Here is an 18387-nt window from a genome sequence, read left to right as displayed (position 1 = left end):
TTGGGCAGCTTCCCGGGCCTTTAGGAGCTTCCCGGGCCTTTGGGAGCTTCCCGGCCTTCAGGAGCTTCCTGGGCCTTCGGGAGCATCCCGGGCTTGAGCAGCTTCCCGGGCCTTGGGCAGCTTCCCGGGCCTTTGGGAGCTTCCCGAGCCTTCAGGAGCTTCCCGGGCCTTCGGGAGCTTCCCGGCCTTCAGGAGCTTTCCGAGCCTTCAGGAGCTTCCCGGGCCTTCGGGAGCATCCCGGGCCTTCAGGAGCTTCCTGGGCCTTCAGGAGCTTCCCGGGCCTTCGGGAGCTTCCCGGGCCTTCAGGAGCTTCCCGGGCCTTCAGGAGCTTCCCGGGCCTTCGGGAGCTTCCCGGGCTTTCGGGAGCACCGCAGCACAAGGACCAGCAGGACTCTGCTCTGAAGGCCGTACCTGGGTGGAAGGAAAGTGCATTTTCTGTCTCAGCTGGGCTCTGCCACGTGCGGGGTGCAGCAGCTGAGGCTGCAGTGCAGGTTACGGGCACAGACAGCGTTCCCAGCCCCGCAGCCGCTGAGCTGTGCCCTGTTCCCTGCAGGGACACCCATGGGGGCTCCGTGGGGTGCTGAGGCAGCGCCAGCCCCCTGCGCCGCTGGGGTTGGTGCAGTAGCTGTCGGGTGTCAGGCAGAGCTGGGATGTTCATGCACAGGCTGCTGCACTGACGTGCTGTGGTCCAACACGGGCACTTTCCTGGCTTTTCCTGCTGCTTCTAGCGTGCTCCTCCTTCCTTCCCCTGCCTTCTGCCCCGAGGCACAGCCCCTGAGCAGGGATTTCCCAGCAGGGACACACAGGCAGCTTTGTGAACTCCAGTTCTGTGCCCCGTGAATCGCACCCCAAAGCCACCCTTCCCCTCAGCACCTTCCTGTGGGGGCTGTGGCTGAGTCCTTTCCCCTCTCTGGGATTGCTGCTCAAACAAAACATTTCTGCAGCCTGATGTCAGAGAGGTGCAGTGAAGGTTCATTGCACGAGCTCTGACTCTCACTGAAATCAGCTCCAGTGCCATTTGCTGCTGCTGTCCCTCTGTCCCGCAGTGGCAGCTCTGTAACAGCAACTCACCAGTCAATACTTGACCCATTGACACATATTTTCATGACAAACCTGAATATTCACCCAGTCTGTTTATAGGAAAATTCTGCCATTCTTGCCACTAAGAAATTAGCAGGCTTCAAACAGTAGTACAGTTACAGCAAAGTTTCCCATTGTGTAGAACACACATTTCATACCCAGCTGTGGTATGAAAACAAATTCATTTCCATTTTTGTCAGAACCTGAAGATTTCAGGAATTTGTGTGCATTGTCTCTCCAGTTTTGTTAATAAAGAAGCTGATTTGGATAAACAGGTTGCTATAAGTAGGAGTATTTTGTTCCTTTTATAACTGATTTGCCTCTCTGTAACCCCAGCCCATTTGTGGTGATCCATTACAATAACCTGCATTGCAGGGGCAGAGACAGCCACTCACTCTGTCTCTACTCCTTTATATTTTAATTTGACTTTATCTTTCATCATCAGTCCCACTAATAAATATGAAAAGGTTGTGTTCATTTATTTCTGCATCAGAAGAGCTTTGGTCTCCATGGTTACAGCCATGCAGCTTTACTTTCACCATAAGCTTGGTGGATTTTTTTTTCCCTTTACAGATTTTGCAGTGGGTTCTCCATCTTGAGCTTTTCCAGAGGCATTTTTAAAACAAGCATTTTTTTTCCAGTTCTCCATATTGTACTTGATGCAAAGCTGATCATCTAAAAGGTACATCCCCTCCTCTGTTCCTTACTCAGAGAACTAAGGGGGTTTCATTTTCCTGGGCCTGTTTTGAAGTAAAAACCTTAAAAATGCTACAGGTGCAGGGATGGGCTGTGCTGCCACTGGTCCTGGCTAAATCACACCTCCATTGCAAAATGGCCCATCCAAAGGTCCAGAAGAGCTGCACAGAAAGTTTATTTATATCATTCGGGTTATATCACACAACAGCATGTAAAACACTGCTCCTAGTGCAGAGTGTGCTGGAAGCTTGAGCCACATGGAGTTTATGGCACTTTAAAATTCTACCATTGACTTCATATTCTTGCAAAGTCTGAGCGTTTGTGAAGCTGGCAGCGTTGGCACAGGACTGGCAGGTTTGACAGTCCTTCAACCCCCTGATCATTTCAAATATAAAACATGAAGGTAACCAAAGTGAGCTTTTGGACATTGTCTTCACTGATTTGGGAGGCTCATCAACCAAGTGCAAACTCCTGGGATCAAATCTTGGAATAAATGTTCCCTCTCCACAAAGCTACAAAGGGGTCAGAAATCTGTGCTTCCCCTGAGAGCTGCCAGCCAAAGACCTGAGATGTAAGAGAGTCATAATGATCTAAAGTAGGAACCATTAAGAAGAAACCCTGGCACCTTTCCTAGAAACCTCTTGGTTATCAAAAATTACTTACTTTGATTTCGGGTACGTACACAGTTCCCAGGAAGGAAGATTCAGCTGGGGAGGGCTCTGGCAGGACAGGGGGTGAGATGCTGGCAGGGGATGTCTGAAACAGAAACAGGGCAGAAATTCAGCTGCTTGCTCAAGAACAGGATATAATACTTGAGGGAATTGTCTGGTAAAAGAGACAAGGGGGTGGAATCGTCATCTCAGAACTGAAGTTGCTCTCCAGTAATAATAACTGACTTTGTAAGCAGCACTGAAATGTGAAGTTGTTTACTCTCACACCTGATTCTACAGACTTTGCAATCATCTTAGCTGGGTTAATATTGAACAGATAAAAATAGAGTAGAACACGGGGGAAATTAGTTTTAAAGCACAGAGAAATGCAAATGAATTAGTACCACTTGAAAATACTGACTATAGAAGAAATACAGAAAGGGATTTGGGTTTGCTTCTGGGGTTTTTAAGAATTCAAATAATTGATTAATCCTGAATTGAGGAGATAAAATAATTTTTTCTGTAGTGCAGCAATCCAAACCTCTAGCTAAAATCCCAGTCTCGATGGAAAAGAAGGAGCCTGTCTTTCCCATGAGGCTGATGCTCTCCAGGCTCTAAACTTCACCTGTTTCTAGAGGCCAGTTTGCTATTTAGATTAAATCCTCCCATGAATTTGGGTGCAATTCTCCTCCGTGTGTTTCATCACCTCCTTCTCATGGGCACAATGCTACAACTTATAATGTAACACAAACCCAAGTTTTATTCTTCTCAGACTCACAACCTCCTAAAACCAACATCCACAAGCACTGGGTAAGACAACATGAAGAATCTGAATTGATCATGGAAGTGCTACTAGTGACGACCTGCACCTCTGTGAAACAGAAAGGACAAAATCCTGAAGCAAAGAAGCTGTGAGAACATCCAGCTGTAATAATTCATGGTGGAATATGAACACTGTCATTGTCTTCCCCAAAATAAAAGTAGAGCGAAGGAAAAGCTACAGATCGCTCCAATTTCCCAAGTAAAATAATCTGTCCCTCATTTCTAGGGCAACACTGCCAGTGGTCACACTGGGAGAACAGGCAGCAGTAGTGCACTACACTAATTAGGCTTAATGAGCTGGGTGCCAATCTGTTTGCAGAAAGCACTGGCCAGAGCAATCCAGCTTGACTATGGGCACAGCCTCTCCAACCAGCCTTAGAAGCAGCCTCTGGATTCCCCACAGCTCATGAAACCACTGTGCCACTCCAGTTTGTAACCAGTTACTTGAGAGTATTAGCACTTACTATCCAAAATTCCTCCAAAAATATGATGCCACAGTTGCAATGAGAATTTACTATTTTTTTTAGATCCTTGCAGTAGTAAATCTGATGCTTTGGTGACTAATACCTTACTATTTATATAATATTACAGGTATATTGTCTCACAGATACACCTCCCCTCTGACCTGCAGATACCACCACATGCTTTCTCTAAACCCCCTTGACATGGGGCATTTTTGGGGGTGACTTCCCAGAACTGTGCCATAAGCACTTCCAAAACCATTCCTCTGGCTGCATCCACCAACCTCATGGAGGAACTCTTGTTACCAGCCTGAGTTAAAGGAACTAATTCACTCTTATCTGAGGTACAGCTTCTGAATCACTGGGAAATGAGAGGCAAAGCTCTCAGTCCACACAACGTTTTCCAAGGAGGGGCCCAAGGAAAGGTTTTCCACACTGGGACAAATGCCACACAGGGCAGGAGGAATCTCTGTGCTGTGCACATCTCACACGCTGCAGATGAAATAATTCCTTTGTGGTCAGGCTGCTGGGAAACTCAAAGGAGAAGTGAGGTGGTTGCCTGCTAAGCAGGAGGGGGATACGGGGAAGAAGGAGAAAATGTCTTGAAATTCCAAAGGCTCTTGAAGTGATCAAAAGAGAAAGGCTTAAGTAGAAGCAAAGAGCTTTTTGCCAGATCACTCAATTCCTGTGTGCCATCTCATAAAAGCCAGATCACAGCCGGCTGCTGGACACAGACCTCTCTTGAGCTGCCCCTGTATTCTATTAACTTACTTAAAGGTCCAACAATGAGGAAATAAACTAAGAAAATAAAGATTAAAGGAATTACAGAGGAATTTAGCATTTGGAAGGCAGCATAGCATGTTCAGATGAGGCCTGATCAAATAGTAGTAATGAAAGGATTAAAACATTTGTGAAAGCTTTTGAAAAATCAAGTACACACAACTCTGCACTTGCAGGCAAATAAAAGCACTGGCATGTAGAATCACGCCTGGAAGATTAAAACTTCTGGTGGCAGCTCCAGAGACTTCAGTCAGCTGCATTTTAACAGGCTGCCAAGTTATCCAGGGAGACAAATTGTGTGACACACTGTGGAAGGCACTAAAAGCACCCTGGAGAAATGCAGTTTGACGCTCACGAGAGCCAGGTCCCAGCTGACACAGCAAACACACAGAGCAGCAAGAAAATGGCCCATTTAAGAGCAGAGTGATCACTGACAACTGCAACCCAGCCTCAGAACAGCAAAGCTGGGTCAAAAGGTGATCACTTCCAGGTAACATCACATCCAGGTGGAAATGCTCTTCAGGACAGGAGAGTTTCTGTCCTAAGGCAAACACAGCAATGTCAAACCAACTTTCTGAGCACAAGCCTTGGAGCCCAATTTTTGCTTTCTTCCCACACTACACATCCTTCACACAGAATTCCTTGATGGAATTGGAGCCATTCTCCATATGGAACACTTTTATTACCACAGACAGGTAGAGAAATCAAACTAGTGCTCTGCAAGCCCAAAATGTGACTGCATGAGGAGCACAAGCTGCAGAATTTTCTTCCTGAAGAAACACAAAAGTACTTTCCTTCCTGTTGTTCTAAACATTTCTGTGCTAGCACTTTGGAGCAAAGTTAATTTCATGCAAGTTCTAGAAAGCATCACATAGATCCTGTTGGCTAAAATTGGTCATTAATAACAACCTTTCACTTACAACATATAATTTCCTCAAGGCAAGGATAAATCAGGCTTCCCTTGTGAAGTACAATACCATGAAAATACAAAAAATCTGCCAAAGAGTTATTTGTATTTCATAAGTAATAATGGGACACATGAAGTCAAGACAATTTAGAAAAAGGACAGGAGAAAAAACCGACAACCATGTCCCCCTTCTTCACCCTCAATCTCTTCAGATCTGTTCAACAGCTGCAGTAATGATCTGCACAAATCAGTAATCTTGCTAAAGCCTTGGGAAGGTGCCGTTCGTTGGCTGCTTGGTAAGGAGACAGAAAACAAGGGTGCACACACAAGTGTGGGATGCAGCAGAGGTGTGACAGCTTTCAGGAACTCACACAAAGTGTGCTCCAAGTGTACAGTCCCAGACCTGGTGTTTGGTCTGTTACACACCAGGTGATGGATTCAGCTCCTCACTAACAGAACCATTTCCCCAATGTGCTGTTGGCAGAAGGAGCAGGTCCTTTCAAACAAAGGTCTGGGTGTGTTTTGTTGCCATTCGTGGTTGGTGTGACAGTCTGTGTCTGTGAGGCTTCCTCAGGCAGCCAGCCCTGGCTGTGGCATGCCCAGCTTCCCAACTGCCTCGTGCTCAGCTTCAGGAGAGCCCAAATGCAGCAGGAGTGGAACAAGGAATGAGGCAAACCAAGATAAATAAAAACCGACATACTGAGCATTTTCACCTCCAGGAGCAGCATGGGCAGAGACCTTCACAGCACTCTTCCACCACAACTATTCTAATTTCATCAGTAAGGTAACTCCATGCATTCTTTGCCCTGGCTTGGTGGTTTTTTTACCTGCTCCCCGGTCCTTGTCTGGTGGCACAATCTGAGGAAGTGCCTAAGACAGGCAGATCCAAAGAGGGACTATTACAGCAAGCTGGTAAAAAAAAGACAAAAAAAACCCCAAACAACAAACTCTTAACAAAACCTTTGGGACCAGATGGATGCATTTGGGGATGCTAAAGCTGCTGGTTCACATCATTGTGAGGCTGCTGTCAATCAGCTTAAATGTCAGGGCAATCAGAGCAGGTTCTTGATGACTGGAAAAAAGCCAAATGTCATGCTCAGCTTCCAGAAGGCTGAGGAGGAGGAACTACAGGATGTTCAGCCTAACCTCAGACCCAATGAAAATATGGAGCAAAGCCTTTTGGAATCCATTTCCAGCACTCCAAAGTTAAGGAGGTGATCAGAAAGAGTCAGCATAGATCTAATAAGAGTGAGCAGTGGTTGGTGACCCTAAATACCAGCTGGCAAGAAGGCAGGAAGGGCTGGTGCTCCTCAGAGAGCAGCAGCTGCCCTGACCCAGCAGGCTCTGGCAGGGGAGAGAGGACACAGCCGGGATGAGGCCAAGCACAGCCAGGCTGAGGGAGTGACCACTCAGTCGAGGCCTGTGTCTGTTCTGGGGCTCTCAGGCCAGGAGGGTTTGCTGGACTGACACCCTGGGAGCAGGCCCAGAAGGAGGACAACCAGCATGCTCAGAGGCCTGGACACATGTCATGAACAGAGGCTGAGCCTGCTGGTTCCCTCAGCCTGAGGAAGAGAAGGAATGGGGATGGGAAGCACCTTGGACACTCCAGCAGATCTTGCAAATGTGGCAAAACTGGAAGTGTTAGATTTAGCCTGGCAAAAGACTCAATATTCTAATGCTCATTGGGAAGGCATTCAGACAACCAGAGACTGACCCACCCACAAGTCACAGGAGATGGAAAATTACACTCATTTTCCAAGAGTAATACAGCAGGAAATAAAGATCAGTGAGGGCTGGCTTGTACTTCAACCTCTAGTGAGCAGCTGGGATGCTGTTCTGTGGTGGTACAGCAGAAATCTGCCCACAAATACAAGAATAGCCAGCATGCCTTCACTGTCCAACCAAAGCTGAGGAACTTGTTTCCAGCTGAGACCAACAGCTGATGCTTAAGAGTATAAAAAGAGGGCAAGTATGCAGCATTCCTGCCTGAAATACTCCCCTAACCTATAGGAATTTGCAGCACAAGAGTTCCTAGAAATAGAAAGATTACTTCGCTAAATTACTTTGATGAAATTTAACATATATAAATCTTCTTTCACTTCCAACTGCAACAGTGAGTTCCAAACTTTAGTGATACATCACATGTCAAAATCCCTCCCTTAGTTCATTTGGAGACTATTTCTTGGTAACTTCTATTTACTGTCTCATGCAATTTCAGATTTCCAAAACTCTAGTGTATTCTTGTTGAGTGTGGAAAAGAGAAGACTGAAATCTGCTTAGCTGTTTGCCAAAGGGATGTGGTTCCCAACTCCTGTTCCAGATGCCTTTTCTAGTCCTACTGCAACAGCATCAGAATTTCAGTCGAAGTTCAAGATGAAACCACAGATGTAGAGAGGGGCACAAGATGGTTTTGATTTTCTGTCTTTGTACTTTTCCTAAAAGTTCCTAACTTTCAATTCTTTCTTGCCCGTAACTGACCTGTGAGCTGAAGGTTTTCCCAAGGCCATCTGGATTACTTCATGATCTCTTTCTTTAATGAAAAATGCTGGTTTGTAGACCAACACCACTCATGTGAGGCTCCCTCACATCAGCCCCATTTGCATCATAATTTATTGACATCTTGTTTTGGCTAGAGTTTTCCTCTCAGTCTCTCAGTGTTGGAAGGTCTGTCTGCAGCTCTCTGCAGTTGGCATTCCCTTTTGTGATCTCAAAATAACCATGTCAACAAGCTTTCTCACCTCATTGTATTCCTCATTCTCTAAATCCTTTGTGAACGCTGAGCAGCCTGCTAGAGATAGAGACAGCACCTGAAAGACTCCTTCCTAAGCCTCTTGCTCAGGAGCACATAAAATATTTGGGATCCCAAGAGGCTGAAGAAGTCAGCACTGCACTTTTATGCTTTGCAGGCCCATCATATGTGAACATGTGACTTTTAGCAACCTGACAAGAGCACAGCCACAACACTTAGGTGGGAGAAGAACAGCCCAGATAGTCCCACTCCAGATACAAGCCTCTGTTTCTTTTTTTTTTTTTTTTGTAAAAAGAAATACTATTTTGTCTTCTGGGCTGGAAATTATAATAGTTTTGCAATCCCACAAGGTCCTGCTACAGAGGGCACTCAGGAAAGGAAAGAGTTAAACAAAAATGGTGGAGGCTCTACAGTCTTTCTGGAAGAGACACTGTCAGGGACCAGTTCTCCTTCAAGCTGTGTCAACCAGCAGAGAACCACAGTGTCTGCGTGCCAGCAGGCAGAGCGGGGCACCCGGCACACCAGAGCTGGGGAGGGCACGGGAGTCCAGGGCACCCAAACGCAGCCAGCCCGGCCGGGAGGAGCGAGGGGAGCCGCGGGGCGAGCCCGGCCCGGCTGCGGGGGGCTCGGGCTGGTGCACACAGACACACAGACACACAGACACACACACGTCCTGCATGTCTGCTCCTGGCCAGCCAGAGCCGCGGGCAATCCTTGCAGGTGTGTCCAAGCAGGCGCAGCCCAGCAGGGAGCGCGCCCCAGACCAGCCTAAGTGCGAAATCCTTCCCAGCAGAGCTGGATCCCTGCGGCGTTTCGGTGCCCGGCTGAAGTGCAAAACCAAGGGCAAACATGCCATGCTCATACCTTTCCTTTTTTTTCCCAAGCCATATTGACACATAGACTCTGCGACAAAATGAATGCTACTGAAGCCCAAAAATATCTGCACTGAATATAAATATATTATGAAAGAGCTTTAAACTCTGCCCTAAAGCACTCCCCGATTGGCTGCCAATGATGTCACACAGCCCCGGAGCCCAATGAAGCACCGGGCTGGGCAGGCTCCGTTCGGAGCGCGAACTGCCGGGAGCGGGAGCGCGCACACGCGGGGATAGACACGGTGTAACCACGGTGTAACCAGAGTGTAACCAGAGTGTAACCACGGTGTAACCGCACAGTGTAACCACGGTGTAACCACAGTGTGTAACCACAGTGTAACCACACCGTAACCCCACGCCCACTGCCCCTTAACCACACTGCAGCTGCAGCAGACCTGCACCTTCCTCCAGGAGCCAGGACCCGCTGTGCCCTCCGGTCCCTGCTGTGCTCACAGCCTGATCCCAAGGCACAGGACAGCACTTTACTTAGAGAGAAACTTCCTAAAGGGTACAATAAATCACTGACAGCGTTTAGGTATTAAAGATACACTTGTGCATATTCAGAGCAAGTAGTTTGGTGTTTCCCAGAAGTTGTGACCTTACATTTCAAGTCAAAGGTGAGCTAAGTACAGTACCCTTTCCTTTCCCCACAGGAACCTGGCCTTCAGTCCTGTTTGAATAAACTGCTATGGAAAGGAGGAACATTTTACACAAGCCCCAACAAAACCACTCTCCCAGGTTGCTCCAAGTCCTGTCCAGCCTGGCCTTGGACATTTCCAGAAATGGGGCAGCCACAGCTTCTCTGTTCAACCTGTGCCAGGGCATCACCAACCTCACAGCAAAGAATTTCTTCCCAATATCCCATCAAACTCTGCCCTCTGGCCATTGCCCCCTGTCCTGTCTCTCCAGGCCCTTTTAAATAGTCACTTTCCATCTTTCTTCTTGGCTCCTTCAGGTGAAGGCTGCATGTTGCTATCCACTCTTGTTCCTTCTACCTCTCTTGGCAGTTTCATATTGAAGACCAATGTGCTAAAATCAGTCATAGGAAAAAACAAGCTCAGTGTCTAAAACCCTCCTGCTTTCCTCGATTACTCCTAAAGGATCTCTTGACCGCTGAACCCAGCACATACCATGGGTTATTTCGAGTGGAACAAGTCCATTAACTTGTAAACACTCCTGGAAACTGGGAGGCTGCGCCAGCCCTGCTCGCTGTTCCCGGCTCCAGGCAGAGCAGCAATCCGTGTGTTCACACTCGCCATCTGCTCGGCTGCGTTTGTTACCACAGGAAAAAATGCCACTGCTGAGTAAAGACTCCTCAGAAGCGAGAGAGGAGAAACCCGACCTAACCGAGCAATAAACTCGGGGTTATTTGGATTTTTCTTAGAGCCGCACAGCCCCTCACTCTCTCATCATTCACCCAGAGGCACCTGTGTAAAACAGGCTGTTCGGCATTGCTGCCTCGGAATGGCGACGCTGGGAAATCGGGAAAAAATAGCCGTACCCGGGCGTGTGGTGTGCGGGCAGCGAGGGGACTGCGGGGACGGGCGGGAGCGGGCGGCAGGCGGAGCGCGGGGACGCGCGGAGGTGCCCGTGGGCGCGCACGGAGCTGCCGCTGCTCCGCAGCAGAGCCCCTTCCCCGGAGCACCGCGACATCAGCCCTGAGTGCCCGAGGCCACGGACGGGGGCCCGGCCGGGAGCGGTGGGACCAGTGATGGAACGTGCTCCATTTTGGGAAACGGGTAAGGGTTAAATTCGTTCTTTCAAAAATTATATTTACAGTACAAACCCCTTACTTCTCACTGCCTGGGAAACTGAGGAAGATCAGTACTCTGCCCCAAAAGTCACACACAGCTGACAAAAGGACATTAGCAGCACATACTGATGCCACAAACACCTGAGCACAAGGCATTCGTTAGACTGAAAAATCCTTCACCTGGTCCCAGATCCTTCATTCCTCACACCCATGCCCTTTTACTTCCAGTCCAGCTCTTTCCTCTGCACAAAGGAGCCCAGGTGTTTCTTGAATTCACTGTGCATTTCCAACACTTCACTCATTCCCACATCAATGAAACCCATATGGTTAAGTATTACTGCCCTCCCTTTCTTCCTTAAGGCCCTTTTTTCCAGAGACTTGAATTCACTTTATGAGTAGCTTTCCCTGTACTACAAAACTTGCAGAGATTTTATTAACACCTTTCACAATTCTGAAGGCTACTATAAAAGAGCTTATTTACTTGAGCCCATTTGGACACGAAGAACCAAAGATGAGTGTGTCCTATTTTCAAAAGTATCTTGGTCCAAAATCACCCCTTTTACAGCTTCCCACTTAAGAGCTACTTCAAGAATTAATGTGGCAGACTGCATACATTAAACTGGAAGCTCAGAGACAGAACAGCTTGCATGAAGACAGCTGCAGTGATTTTCAACCCCAATTGAATCCTGAGTATAAATTATGAACTTGTTTTATAAAGTAAAATGTTTGTAAACACATAATAATTTTATAGCGCCTTTTTCTTTCCTGTGCAGAAATAAAAATAGGAACAAAACAAACACAGAAGTTTTTGGTTTTGTCACACTGAGACCACAATTTCCACAGACATTCCTCTGATGGGACACCGTTCCAAAAGTATCTATTACATGGTTACAGCAGTAAGGAGAGGAGCATACCATGCTTGGAGACAATAATCCACAGAAATATGGTAAAATAAAGTTCCCAACACGCTCACCACAACTATGGCTGGCAAGAACAGAAATTCTCAGTGTACTAAAATCTATTTGAAGTGTTTAACACTAACATCATACATCCTGCAGGATGTTTCCTCATCTCAGCTGGAATATAACATGTAGATGGTAGAGCACAAACAGAGAAAAACAGTATAACCAAAGAAACCCTGAACCAGGAAACAGAGTCAGCCTTCCCTAGTAAGGCAGTTCTAGTATTTGGGAAATGTGGTTATTGTCTCTTAACACCAACAGTATAAATGGCACACCTGTAACAAAGTTACAGTCCCAGTTGGGACACCTGCAGGGAAATCCAGGCAGGTGATTCTGCTGAAGGACCCAAGAGCACCTTTCACAGGTGTGCCCTGCAGCCCCTGGGGTCTTCACAGACACAGCAGCCAAGTTTAGCTTTTATCATTTCCTTGCTTTGGGGTTTCGAAGAACTGGCAGCAGCAGCACAGCCCAGGTTTATGAAGAGGAGCCCTGAACCATAAGTATTTCACACAGGTTGTTTTGTAACACTGAGCACACCCAGCGCTGTCTGGCAGTGTAAATGCGGCACTCGGCCTGCACTGCAGACAGAAATGCAAGTGCAGACAGCAAAGCTGCTGCAGCCACCCCCACTGCAGCCAGGGCTGCAGAGCTGCAGTGTGACATGCAAACACTTCTTCCAGCAGTGTGCAAGCAGCAGCTCTGCTGCAGGAACATGCAAACACTTCCATCACAGTGTGAGCAGCAGCTCTGCTCCTGCATTCCTTACAGGAGCAGCAGAGGGACGTGGGGTGAGGAGACAACTCCTGCTATTGACTGGTGCCAGCAAATACCTGCTCTCTAAGTAGTTCACTTTAACTGTGCACAGGGCAGTGTTATGTAAAACACTGCCGAAGGAAGATTTTTCCTGCTTTTCAAGAGCAAGCATCAGAGCCAGCACCCGTGTGCTGCAGAGTGCATTTCAAGCTGAACTAACCAATAGTCCCTGGCACTGACGCGGGGGAGGAGCTCTGGTTCCTATTTTCTGGCACAGATCAGACCAGCTTACAGAAAGGCAGCATTTTACAAATCTTTACATATGTAGCCAGAAGCTTTTGTCACTGAGTTCCAATTATAGCTTAAAAACAATTCCTATGACAGAAAAGAGACGAGAGCACTAATGAAGGTGCCTCTCTGACAAATCAAGTTTTTTCTAGTTGTTTTTGTTCATTCATTTGATCTCAGTACTGGAATTTTGTAACAAGAATTGGCTCAGTATCTTTCAAAACATAAAGGGCCTAATCCCTCCCATTAGAGAACAGGAAGTCAGAAGCCAATCTTAGCACTGACTAAAAAAAGGAATCTGGATTGTTATTTTAACTTCTTTGTTGCACATAAATGAGACGATTTCTTTTCCTGGTGCCATTGCAGCATGATGGCTTAATTAAAAGCTGATTCTCCCCATTAAGTGGCACCTGTTTATACCAGAGCTTTGCCCCAAGTGCTGTCTCTGGAGCAGTGACGGCTCTGCAGTGTCCCCCCATTGCTGTGTGTGTAACTCACCTGCTGCACAAGCCCTGATGTTTGTGCCTGTGCTGTCCTGCCTGGCACAGTGAGACAAGGACATGTCTCCTGCAAAGCCTTTTTACACCTGCTCTCAGTGCAGTCAAATCCAATCGCTTCAGGTGGGAACAGGCAGTACTTCTGTGTTTTGACTTCTGTTCTTGCCCACTTGAAAACTGCAAACTGTCACAGCAGTTTGACAGCTGAAATCTTGACTTCTGGGCCTACTGCATCCCCTACCTTGAATGCTCCCATTTTAAACTGTTTTCTTTCTCAACACAGAACCAGCTAGGCCTCTCAAACCAGTTAATGCATCAGCCCAAATCACAATGGAACTGGATGAACTTCAAGCATAGCTGCAGGTAAAATAAACTGAATATCCTCCTAAAGTTCTTAACATTAAATATTTAAGCACATGCAGGATTTTTTCATTTTCCCCGCTATTAAAAAAAAATGGCCTGTAGTATTCAGCACTTGAAAATTAGTGAGTTTTAAATATGAACATAGTACACCCCCAGTTTTGAAATACTCTGCTCTATTTTCTCTCCTCTCATCTTTCCCATCTGGTATGGTTTAGTATTAATTTAACAAATATTTTTCTTCAAGACTGTCAGAAAAATCTCATAGCACTTTGAAAACACCAAATATTATGTTGTGAGGTAAATTAGGACACAAAGAGGTAGCGTGACATACATGTGATCACACATTGTCAGTGGCAAAGAATAACAGAAATTGCAATATGTGCTGCTCTGGAGCCTTCAAGAAGAGAAACTGCTAATATACAGCAAAGAGTGAGCCTGACACCTCCCTCAAGCTACATTTGAAGGATGATCTGCAAAAGTTGACAAATGCGGAGTCTCAGCATAGGGAAGATTTCTTACTCCAGTGATCTGTTTCTGATAAGACACAGCTTTCTGTCTTGCACCTGAAGCAAAACCTGAACTCCACAGAGCTCCTTAGCCCTCCTGAGCTTTCTTCTCTCAGAGAAGGGGTCTCCTATCATCTACAGAGACTGCAGCCAGAAATCTGTGATTCCACAATCACTGGGAAGCACATCTCTTTCCTAGATACTCCAGTCAGACTCACCAATAACTTCTGCTCATTACTGAGCTCAGGTGAACCAGTAAAGGAACACAGAGAATGTTTCATATCCCACTCTCAATTTCCCACTTCCATTTCTGAGAATCAACTTCAGGTGTCAGGAAAAGCCATCAGCCAGCACCTTAGCCAGGACAAGAGAGCAAACCCCACCTCAGAGGAGCAGCTGCTGGTCTACAGATTACAATATTTGTAGGGAAAAAAAAAAAGACAGTAAAAAGCCTCCAGAACAAATATCTGACAAATGTGCACTTTTTCTTCATACCACCAGCAGGTGATTTTTTTTTTGAGGTTATGTTTTATAAGTCTGCAATTATACAAGGGTTAAAAAATTCTCTCAAATATTTGACTAGATCCTCAGGCAATGCCATTGAAAGAAAATTTCCAGCTTTAAGAACACAAGAGCTATTACAAGCTGAAAACAGCAAGAGTTGCTAACATTCCACTTTCTTCCATCAGAAGATACCGATGGTTTCTTTAAACTCCACATGCTGGAGTTCTCTAAAATAGATTTCCTGTCCTTTCCCTAAGACTGCAGCACCCCATTCAGCCAGGGCACAGATAACATCTTTGAATAAAAATGTCTGAAATCACAGTTTCTCCCATACAAAGTTCAAGCTTTGCAGCAGAAAAACTTTTCTGCCACAGAGCTGCAAACTCCACAAGAGAAGGTTCCTTCCCCTGTTCTGTTCCCTCTGGAGGTGTTATATTCTTACAACCCGGCAGACTTATCCAGCCATGTTTGTAATTTATATGTAGTACAAGGTCCTTTCTGTTCAGCCCACCTCTGGATATTCCAAACACAAAGAGTGAATCCTGATAACTCACTTTTCTCCTACAGATTAGACCCCTTTCTCTTTGCTTCACTAACGTCATCATTACAAGGTGCTTGCAAGCATGAATATACTATTACACAAAATTTCAGAATTTTTCTTTAAAAACAAATAAAATTGAAAGCACTGTACTTGTTCAAGCCCAGCTCAAGGCAGTTTCTGTATGACCAGCCTGGCCTTCCCATTCTTACTGGTGTCCCAGTTACTAAACATTGTTTGTATGGGCAGCCCTGCAGAATCTCCAGCTTTGATCCTTTTCCAGATTGGGTATTTGCTGCAGGTTTAACAATTTTGGAAAGTTTTAGGGAATAAAACCAAACCAACTCATTCAGATAATGAAATTAAGGAAAAATATGTGTTGTTTAGCTCTTTTGAAAAGCCCTGATGCCTTCATAAGCTATAGTGGGGATTTTAAATTGGCAGAAAACTACCCTCATCTGGGACATATTTTCCCATTTCCAGGAAAATATGACTGAATTTGGCCAAGTTACAATTCCTTACTGAATTCTTTACTCTATATAAACTGTGTTTTTCTGAAGATTCACTGGAGTTCGACAGCTGAGGATGAAATCAGTGTGCACCATCTCCTGTCCATGCCACACTGAATAGCCATTATTCTCTTGGGCAGTTGCTGTTTGCCCTGGATCTGCAGGAGCTGAACGGGATTCTTCCTGCAGATGAAGCTGCCAGAGCTTGCTCTGGTACCTGACAGAGGTGTGAAGTGGGGCAGCTGTACCCAGTGCTCACTGGCACCTGTGAGGAATGGAAGGGCTGAGGTCAGGAAAGGCTAACTGGAGCTACAAGAAATTCTTCTTTAACCACATAGAAAAGAGCAAGGATCTTTTAGCTAGAATGGAGAGAACCTGGCATGGGGCTAATAGTGCAGGGAATATTCTGGGCATTTTGAGATACTTAATCTAGAACCTCAAATAAAGCATAAATGACTGTTGTAGGTCATTTAATCCATGGATCAAGCTTTATAAACTCCAACAGGTACTTGTGCATTTTACTGATGGTCATGTGACTCGTGTGTCTTTGGTTTTTTTAGGAAGTTGTGTTTTTAACAACTGAGTATAAACAAAGCAATATACATATAAAATTACTCCTGGTAAGATTTTATGGTGTTTTTATTATGAGAATGAGTAGATCAATGCAGATCAAGTGCTTTTATAGCGCTCTAAGTGTTCTGCAACAGCCGATCAAACAGTAGAAGCTTTCTCCTGTAAACAAACCAACAGTGTCCCCTGCAATCCTGGTGTCAGCACTGCAGCCCCCAAGTGCACACTCAGCCACCTCCCCCAGCAGTGACACGACCACAGCCCCAGACACTGGGGTATCTTTACAGGATGTCCTGCAGATCCAACAGAAAGGGAGCACAGACACCCAGGCTGGGTCCCTGTCAATGGAGGCATACTGATATTTCTTAATGTTAAATCAAAATCCAGAATTAATACAGAATGGGGGACATGAAGCAGATCGATTCCAGGTTTGTTCTATTTAATTATTTTGGGTCTATGGCAAGCAGGAACATCCTCCTCTACCATAAACACAGGTGAAGAACAGACTGGTGGGCTGGGGTAAGGTTCATATTCAGGTAAACTACATCAGATTAAAATTTGAGCCTGGAATTTCCAAAGATAAGGTACAAACTTCTAATGCTAGTGTAAGAAAGGAGTAGGGAAAAGCCACTCCTACAGCACAGTGCTGCTGTAATTGATATGATAACTGCTGCAACTCAGAACAAGAACTTGGAACAGAGCCAGAGAGATGGTGCACAAACCTGAGATAACAATGGCAGAGCAGACAAGAAACAAATTTAAACCATCTTTCTTTGAGGGTAAAAGAAAATGACCAATCCAAGATCCAAGAGAGCTGCTGTTGCTGCAGCAGCTTGTGATGGAAGGAAATGATATGCAAATCTGATTGCAGAGTCGTTGTGCACAGCCTGCAGAGCCACAGCGACAGCCGGGTTCAACAGGAGTCAGCACTGACAAAGGGAAAGGATGCTCCAGGTACAGCAACGAGCCACCGAGAGCAGGACTGCTCTGAAACCCCACACCATGAAACAACATTGATTTCCCCTCAGGCAATGTATTTTACTTTATCTTACTGAAGATTTACTCAAGTGCTCAGCACAAACACCAGAGCACAGCAGTCCACCAACAAAACCCCACGTTTCTCTTCCTAGACATTACTGTGCTAATTGGAGGAGGGAAGTTTCGCCTGAGCTTTGTCTCCTAATTTAAATCAGCAAGACTAAGTTTTGTAACTGGTGAGTATGGCTGGAGGATCAACACATGCATTTAAAAATGACAAAAAGTATTATCAATACAAGCAAAGATTTTGTAGCTATCTGTACATCCTCTTCAAGGACAAGGAACCAAAGAAATGGAAAGAGTGAATTTCCACATTGGTAACTAAAGCAGCTGTGCATGTCTGAGTAGACACCTTTTCCAATCATGCCTTCAGACAAAGAATCCCATCTAAGAAGGTGACCAGCGCTGACCCATGGAAACAATAAGAGAACAGCAGATACAAGAGTCTGGGGAAGGAAAGGCTGGCAAGAGAAGGCTCACAAGATGTTCAAAAGCTCGTGGGATCCATCTGAACAAACTTACCACCTTCCCTTCACTGGAGCTAGAAATGTGAGGTGCGTGCCTGACTGATGGCAAAAAGAACGAGGAACATAAAAAATCTCAGCATAAGCTCCCAAGCTGCAGAGGTGAGAGAATGAACCTAACAGCAAATCCGACAGAATACAGTCAGCAGTGAAGAGCTATTGATTCCAACCACTGCCTTTGAGCAGGCAATGCCCTACCACCAAAGTAATCACCACCTTTCAGGAATGCACTCAAGGGATTTTTGACCAAAGAAACCAATCTCTCGTGTCACTTTGCACAGACTAAACGTGCCTAGCTTCTAGGCGCCTGTAGGTATTTGTAGGGGTGTGTAGGGGTGTGCAGGGCTCCGTAGGGATGTGTCGGGGTTTCTAGGCATCTGCAGGGGTCCGTAGGGAGGTGCCGGGGTGTGCAGGGGTCTGTAGGTGTGTGCAGGGGTGTGATGGGGTGTGCAGGGGTCTGTAGGTGTGTGCAGGGGTCTGTAGGTGTGTGCAGGGGTCTGTAGGTGTTTGTAGCAGTCTGTAGGTGTGTGCAGGGGTCTGTAGGGGTCTGTAGGTGTTTGTA

The 18387-nt window shown here is 46.1% G+C and overlaps 1 long non-coding RNA gene across 4 annotated transcripts in view; it reads right to left on the bottom strand.

The window, feature by feature from the left end:
* Positions 1–6: 6 nt before the first annotated feature.
* LOC121672300 overlaps positions 7–18387 on the bottom strand; it is a 20751-nt gene continuing 2370 nt past the window's right edge. For 3 of the 4 annotated variants that reach the window (XR_006018815.1, XR_006018812.1, XR_006018814.1), the window contains exons 4-5: positions 2440–2532; positions 7–1937 (exon numbers count right to left, since the gene is read on the bottom strand). This is a non-coding gene — a long non-coding RNA (uncharacterized LOC121672300). The remainder of the gene's footprint in view (positions 1938–2439; positions 2533–18387) is intronic. The other variant, XR_006018816.1, reaches the window with a different exon arrangement.

This window comes from Corvus kubaryi, unplaced genomic scaffold, assembly GCF_017639235.1.
Source record: "Corvus kubaryi isolate FWS band 111438036 unplaced genomic scaffold, C.kubaryi_AGA036_p1.0 134, whole genome shotgun sequence".
NCBI lineage: Eukaryota > Metazoa > Chordata > Aves > Passeriformes > Corvidae > Corvus > Corvus kubaryi.
This window is presented reverse-complemented; position numbering and strand designations above follow the sequence as displayed.